This window comes from Chiloscyllium plagiosum, unplaced genomic scaffold (assembly GCF_037043375.1).
Source record: "Chiloscyllium plagiosum isolate Xiang-an unplaced genomic scaffold, Cpla_swu_hap1 HiC_scaffold_38, whole genome shotgun sequence".
Taxonomy (NCBI): Eukaryota; Metazoa; Chordata; class Chondrichthyes; order Orectolobiformes; family Hemiscylliidae; genus Chiloscyllium; species Chiloscyllium plagiosum.
In genome coordinates, this window is record NW_028270176.1 from 1,031,579 (window position 1) to 1,039,997 (window position 8,419).

General features: G+C 44.7%; 1 long non-coding RNA gene across 1 annotated transcript; it reads right to left on the bottom strand.

Annotated features, from left to right (window-relative positions):
- Positions 1-1,161: 1,161 nt before the first annotated feature.
- Positions 1,162-8,413, bottom strand: LOC148138971 (uncharacterized). The gene is made up of 2 exons (XR_015753587.1): positions 7,908-8,413; positions 1,162-1,274 (listed from the first exon to the last, which is right to left on the bottom strand). It is a non-coding gene; the product is annotated as an uncharacterized LOC148138971 (long non-coding RNA).
- Between the last annotated feature and the right edge of the window lie 6 nt (positions 8,414-8,419).

Genomic DNA, 8,419 nt, shown 5'->3' on the forward strand with positions numbered 1-8,419 from the left:
GCAGTCACGTTTGTGGATTTTGGGCAGGAGGTAGAAACGGGCGGTGCGGGGTTGTGGGACTATGAGGTTGGAGGCGGTGGATGGGAGGTCCCCTGAGGTGATGAGGTTATGGATGGTCTGGGAGATGATGGTTTGGTGGTGGGAGGTGGTGGGGTCATGGTCGAGGGGACAGTAGGAGAAGGTGTCCGTGAGCTGGCGTTTAGCCTCAGCGGTGTAAAGATCAGTGCGCCAAACTACCACTGCGCCTCCCCAATCTCACCATCAAACCAACAAAAACCTCCACCCCCGTCCGCTCCAACACCAAACTCACCATCAAACTGGCAAAAACGCCACCCCCACTTTGAGACAGTGGGAGATGAGCCATTGTTTCTGCTGTCTGTATTGGCTGGAAATATGCAGAACATACTGCCTATTATGGTAGTGCAGGCAGAGGAGAAGATGAATAATTGATAAAAACAATTATATCCGATCTGAGGGAAGTAAACTTGCAGAGTTTGGGGGAAGTATAGGGAGCGAGAATATGGGATTCTGCTACAGAGAGCCAGCTTGGATTTGATGGGCCTCTCTCTGTGCTATAATGCATTTTATTTGGACTTGCTTAACTTGCTCTGGTCACCGATTAAATTGTCATTGAGGTAAATCTGCTCAGGGTTCCTACACAGACTAATACAGGCTGTCCCTCCACAGCAGGAGATAATGTTTACTGTTTTATACTGGGTTCGAGGGTGGGGGAGGGGAGGGGGTGTGACGGTGTGTATAACAGTCTGCCAGCATTTGTCTGAAATGGCAAAACACCAGTGAAGCCACACTAGGGACCGACTCTGGAAATGTGGGGAATGCCAGAAAGGAATTCTTTACCCATCCCACCTGGAAATTGGCCAAACCAGTCAGACTGGGGAGAAGCTGTTCACCTGCTCTGCTGCTCTGTGAGTGTGTGGTTGGGGGTGGGGGTGGGGGGGGGAGGGTGGGTGGGAAGGGATTCACTCAGGCATCCATCCTGCTGAGACACCAGTCAATTTACTCATAACCACAAGTTGAAGGATTTTTTTTCTCTTGTTCACACCAAGTAATGAACAATGGTTTTGGCAGTTCATAAAGTTTTGCACATAGAGAACTTAGCTTCGGAAATGTTCACAACATCGTTGAACATGCAGATTCACACTGGGTAGAGACTTTTATTTTCCTTTATTCATTGCAGGAGTTGGATGTTGATGGGCTATTGACATCCATCTCAGAACCATGTATCATGGGGTTTGTTTCTGATGCCTTGTTATCTATTGGGGATAAAAACAGTTTCAATTAGCTTTCTGTTAAATGCATGGCAATCAAGTCAATCCCATAACTCTCAGGCAGATTAGTTTCTTTTGAAGGACTCTCCATCTCCCCAACCTCTTCCATCCTCACCCCCAACAGCACAATAATCTCACAGAGTCTCTTTGTGACTCTGAATGAGACAATCTGATCAGCTGTTTTTTCCATACTCCTATGTCGGGTTGGATCTTAAACTCCCCTTGCTGCAGTTGTGATCCTGCATCATTGTACAGAGTTGCTTGTATTTCATGTCTTGGCCTTTCAGTGATCATGATACTGCATGTAGCTTCTTGTGTATGGGGCCGACAGTGTAAGAGTTTAGCTCTCTCCTTCCACCAACAGCAGTAAAATTGTACTCCAACAAAACTTACAGTAAAAGCAGCATGAATACCCAAAAATGAGGTGTTAACCTGATGAAGTTACCAAAGAGGACTACTTGTGTTCCTAACAGCAGAAGCAGCAAGTGATAGACAGAGTGAAGCAATCCGGGAAACAACAGAACAGATCGAAGCTCTGCAGTCCAGCCATGGACTGTTGTCAATGAAGTCAGAGCACAGCTGGAGTTCTGAGGACAGTTCTCTTCAAGATATTAACCAACAAGAATGTCAGACTGGATTAATTATCATAAAACTCAAGTCCTTTTGATATTCATATATTTACAATCAGTGTTCAATTCACCAAATGTAGCTGAAGGTAAAGATAATCTTCAAGTGATTGTAACAGTGGAGACATCTGAATACTTGATCAGCAAATTAAAGCCTGTTGTGTTTAGATAGTAATAATTTTAAAGATATTTTTAAAAAGTAAGGTGACTTGAGTATAATGGAAGAAGTTGATTGGTGGGTAGCTGATAATCTTGTTTTAATCTGAAGTTAATTTAGGATTAGTTAACAAATAAACACATGGTAGGGAATCCCAGGCTCATGGAGTGCACATCCAGTTCCATGTGGGAAAACCAGGACACTTCTTGTCTGAGCGACAACCACAAGAACACGGAGGTGACGTGGGAAAGGTCAGGAACACTCGTTTGACCACAGCTAAAGTACTGCACACACTTCTGATCCCCACATTCCAGGGTTGATGTGATCACACCAGAGAGGGTACAGAGGAGATTGATCAGAATGTTTCTCCGATTGGAAAATTTCTGCTCTGAGGAAAGGTTGGGTAGGCTGGGGATGATTTCCGAGGAGGATGAGCTGAGATTTAATTGAAGTGATAAAATGCTGAAGAATACAGATCGAGTGGATAGGGAGGAGCTATTCATTAGCAGAGAGGTCAGAAACTGGAGGTTTTAGATTGAAACTAATTCTCAGAAAGAAGGGGAGGGGAGAATTCATTTCACTCGGAGATGGTGAGTCACTGATGGGGTGGCAGAGGCAGTAACCAGCATCACATTAGGACAAAAGGTTATGGATGTAACTGAGATGCTGGAACATGCAGGGCTGCAGACTAAAGTCTGCAGAATGGGATCAATGTGATTTATTTGACATTTCTCCAGCATATTCAACTCAAGTCGAATTTGAGAATTTATTAGCATCATCAGACTTGATATCCAAATGTCGGAATAAATTTATCAGAAAGTTACAGCACAGATCGCAGCCACTTGGCCCATCCTGTATGTGTTGGTTGTAATAGAACTATCCAGGCTTTACAGCATTCTATACTCACCATTGACAGCAACAATTTCAGACTGTGATCTCTGCCCTCTATGTTCTTATTATCTGTTTTTCAATGTATTTCTTTGACAGCTGCACACCTTGTTTCCTAGTTTCAATCCCAGCCTGAACACTATTCCCTGTGGCCTTGAGGGACTACCATTTCTGCTGTTTAATCTCTCCTGCCTTCCCCTGTGTGACAGACTGTCTGTTTGTCCTTGTCTCACCTCCTCCTTGCTCACAACCTGTTACATTTCTGATGGTTCCCAGACCTCTGTGACTTCACTGTGTCCCCTTGGGTCAATGGCACGAGTTTTGAATTCTCTTCCTCCAGAGATAATTGGAAATCTTTCTGGTTGCAGTTTCTCCCAGATTTTATTTTTAAAAACAGAGCATTTGTATCAGAGTCAAATATTCGTGAGACATCATCCACAATTCTGAGCATTTGGATGTAATCTGTGACCCTCCCACAGATGTGCAGGTTTGCTCTATTGGCTGTGCTAACATGGCCTGTAGTGTGCAGGTTTAGCGGGTTGGGTTAGCCATGGTAAATGAGAGGTTATGGAGGGAGGGTGGGAGAGCAGTTCATTGCAGGCTTGATGGACTGAATAGCCTCTTTCTGCACCTACGGGATTCTGTGACTCTAACTAGCTGTGATTGTCGTCATGTTTTCCTCATGCCCGGTTCATTCAGTTCAGGTACACATACTGCCTTTGTGTTTCTGTGGGTTCTCACTCAATCCTTTCCTTCTGTTTTATAGCAATTTCACACTGTACATGAGGGTGAAAATGCATTTTTAAATACAAATACTCCAATCGAAACCCGCACAGGTCAGGAGCTGTTTCTGCTGCTGGCATCACTCACAAGGAACAGGAAAATAAAGGTTCAGTCACAAATCTTATAGGAACATAGAGGTTATAATCACCAGGAAAGTCTTAACAGCTTAAAACTCTTTTCTCAAGAGGAGGCTGAGAGACAACCTGGTACAAGTAGGAAGCTTTGTGCCTGTGTTTTCAGAGATTTGTGGTTGAAATCATTGGGATAGAAGCATGCGTTATTGCCCCAGGTCATCAAAGGTGCTATCTAAATGTGCATCTTTCTTTCTGTCTTTCTGTCTGAGTTGACAATCAGATGGGTTGGTCAGTGTCTGAGTGTTTTCCCTCTTCATGTCACTGAGTCTCGGAAACTGTGTTAATTCTGACCTTGACCAGCCTACATGTGAATCCAGACCCTGAATAATGGGGTTGACCCTGGACCATCTTCTTGGCAGTCAGAATGATTGACAAATGCTGCCCCAGCAAGTGTTGCCATGATCCCATGAACAAACAAAATAAATCCAATCGCTGTGGTTACTTGTGAACTCGCCGGTGTTTCATCAAGCTGGATATCTGAGTGAACTGCTTCCCACACTCAGAGCAGGTGAATGGTCTCTCCCCAGTGTGTATTCGCTGGAGTACAGTGAGGCTGGATGGTGTCCTGAACCCAGCCCCACAGTGAAAGCTACTGAATGGTCTCGCACTGGTCTCCTGTGACCAGGAGAGATGATATTCACCATCCCGAGGGATACTGGGTAAAGACACCTCCAAAAGGGATCTATTGAGAGTGGACCAGGAGAAACTGCTCTCTTTCTTGAAAGAATCAATAATGAGGAGGCACCGATGTCAAGGGATTGACAAAAGAAGCACATGTAACATGATACAAAGTGTTTTCATGCAGAGACAGTTTATGGTCAGGAATGCACTGCCAAAGAGTACAATGGGAGCCAGGTATAATGAAGAGAATAGAATTGAACAGAACAGTTATTGGAAGAGGACGAATGGGAAGGTTTATGGGGTAAAGGTAGAAGAATAGCATTCGGTGAGGTGATCCTTTGGAGAGCTGATGAGCCAATCAGCCTCCTTTTGTGCAGTAACAATTCTGTGGACATTTAATTCTGAGCCCTCTAAGAAAATATCAGGGCAGGGTTTGTAAAGAGGTCAGATTGAATGAGGGTCTTGGTGAACAAAAGCGAGACACAGATACAGAGAGGTTTTAGGATAGATTGAATCAAATGTTACCAATTTGCACGGCAACAACATTACAGCAGTTACAAATGGGATTCAATAAGAGAGTGGAATTAGAGCAGCAAATAAATCTTGAACATTTATGCAGCTAAAGGGGATGCTGGGTAAAGACACCGCAGTTAGTGCTTATTTCATTCAAGACATATCAGCCAGGGTGCACATCGTCCTATATCTATCCTATTGAGCTCTTAAAGAATTTTGTTCATTTCAAGTGTTTCATATTTCAGTCCTCCAGAGAAGACAGCTTCATGATCCTCAATCTCTCCTGACAGGACAAAGCTGCTAATAGAATTCAATTCACTGGGGAATGTTACTGACTGCTTCATGGATTGGAATTGGCAACTAAGACTGTAAGGTTACTGTATAAACTATCTTCAATTGTATTGCCAGATTGCCAGACACATGTGGGGCTTTAAGAAAAATAACAACTTACAGGCATTGAGTGTCAGAGCGCCCACTGTTGTGTGGGCATCCTGTTTAGATACGATCTATTGATAATTGTTAGAATCAACTTATACAGACTCCATAGAAGTGGTCAGAACATTATAACGGTCATCGAAGCTGGTAACACATTTCCCATGGGTTAAAGGTCGTATATGATAGAGTAGGAACGAGTTTGGCTAGTAAAGTCCAGTTATTCAAAATCATCCTAATTTACTTTCAGAAACAAGTGAGAGAAAGCCACATTATTGCATTAGTCCAAATTTAGAATTTCAGGAGAACTAAAGGGAGAGCTGGTGTTGGGAGCTGTAGTAATGAAGGAGATAAATTTGTTTTACAGAGAGAGTTCACAGATGGGAAACTCAGCTTTAACATCACATTTAACACACCCAATTCCGCAGGTCCTGAACATTATACATAATACGGAAGGGGAAAGCAGCATTCCCAGCCCAGAGAAACCATTCGTGTTGTGCATGTGGTTGAGGATTTAACTGGTCATGTGATTTGGGAAGACACCAATGTGATAGGACCAGGGCAAGGTTGTGTAAATGTGGGGATTGTGGGAAGGAATTCACTTACCCCTCCCAGCGGGACACTCACTGACACAGTCACACTGGGAAGAGGCTGGTCACCTGCCCCATGTATGGGAAGGGATTTACTCACTCTTGCAATCTGCTGAGGCACCAGAGAGGTCACAGAGGATTTAGACTCTTCACCTGCTCCATGTGTTAGAAAGGATTCATTCAAATCTCTCTCCTGCAGAGACATCAGTGCGTTCCCACCGGGGAGAGGCCATTCACCTGCTCCATGTGTTAGAAAGGATTCATTCAAATCTCTCTCCTGCAGAGACATCAGTGCGTTCCCACCGGGGAGAGGCCATTCACCTGCTCCATGTGTGGGAAAGGATTCGCCCAGTCTTCTGATCTGCTGAGACCCCAGTGAGCCCACTCTGGGGAAAGGCCATTCAGATGCTCAGTGTGTGAAAAGGGTTTCAGTGATTCATCCCTCCTGCTGATACACCAGAGGGTTCACACTGGGTAGGAGTTGTTTACCTCTCAGTGTGACAAGGGATTTGCTGCATCTTCAACATGACAGAGACCAGCGAGTGCACACAGGGAAGTGGTCATCCCTCTGCTCCGTGTGGGGTAGAGTTCACACATCACTGCAGGACTCTGATTCTGCAGTTACTGTTAATCAGAGTCAGGAGTGGACCTTGTACACGATGACACTGTTGGAATATTGATGTTGTTGTGGTGTTAACCACATTAACTGGGCTGGAGTTGACTGAATTTATATTGCCACTTTCTGAAGCTCAGGATGTCTCTCTGAGCACAAGGCTACACAAACAGCAATGTGACAATGAGCAGGGATCATCTGTTTTGATTTATATTGGGATTGAAGCACCTCTGCTTCAAAGCACCAGGTACAAGGTCAGAGGCCAGCCTTGGTCAACGGCCTGTGTGGAGTTTCCACATTCTCCCCACGATAGTGTGGGTCCTCTGGTTTCCTCCCACAGTCAAAATATGTGCAGGTTAGGTGGATCAGTTGTGCTACATTGCCCATGGTGTCCAGGAATGTGCAGACTAGGTGGATCAGCCATGCGAAATGCAGTGTTACAGTGATGGAGTGCAGTGCGTGGGATGTTCTTCAGATGGTCGGTGGGATTTGATGGGCCAATGCTCTCCTTCCACACTGTTGGGATTCTGTTCTATGATTGAGGATAAACGTTACACAGCAGGGTGTCCCTGGAGAAGGAGCATGTGGTGTGTATCAATGCTCTCAATGCCTTTAGATAGAGGTGGGCACCGCAGGGGATATGTGCTTTATCTCTGTCGCTGCCCCCTCCCTACAACTCTGCCTTGATTTAGTCCCTTCTCACTTTGTCACTTGTAATGGTTTGCTTTGCCTGTAAGGGGTCTTGTTTGGAAATATTCAATTGGTTACACGGGTGGCTTCCTGCTGGTAACAAAAAGCAAAATGGAGTAATGATGATGTTGATGGTGGGAAGGTTGCACAGCTGTGAGAGATAACATTCCTGGGTAGGAGAAATGGGGGGGAAAAAGAACACTTCACAGCTCACAGAACGAGAACTGAAAAGCAGTTAAATCAAACCAAAGGTTCTGACAGGGAGGGAATATTTCCTTGGAGTTTGAGCAACTGGGAAGTGATGGTGTCCGGGAATAGACAGGATTTTGTTTTACAGGGCGTTTGAAATTTTAAAAACTTATATTCAGATCGTTTCGATTCTTTTACTTTTATTCTGGGATAAACTTGAACACAAGGTTTGCAAATTTATTTTTTTTAAATGTAAAAGACAAATATTAAATAAAATCTATCAAACCCTCTCTCACTGAAAACTGATGTGGAGGTGCAATCTCCAGGAGAATCCCTGCCCTGCCTACTTCTTCCTACTCGGGCTCCATGGCTATATACATACCTGGGAGATAGCAAGAAGCAGCTATTCGGCTTTTCAATCCTGCTCCACCAACCAATGGGAACCAGCTGACCATCCATCACCTGTTCCTGCTGTGTCCCAATCCCCTTAGATATAGTTCTTCGAGGTAAATTCATCGAAGTCCTCCTTTGGCTTCACCACCTTTTGTTTCAGTGACGTTGCTGTGTTACTGTGTGGGTGTAGGCAGGGGTAATGTGATGGTGCTGCCTCCTGGAGGATGCACTCAGCATCCCTCATCATCCTGCAGTAACATCAACCGCGCTTCAGCAATTAGAGAGAGAACCCATTTCCAGGATATGGGCATCACTGGCTCAGCCAGCATTTATACCCCATCTCTAGTTACCCTTGAGAAGATGGTAGTGAGCTGCTGTCTTGAACCATTCACAGTCCATTTGGTGCAGATAGACCGACAATGCTGGGAGGGAGAGTGTTGCACGATTTTGGCCGAGTGAGTCTCAGTCTTTGGTTCTTCAAATGCTGGTTAACGTAATCAC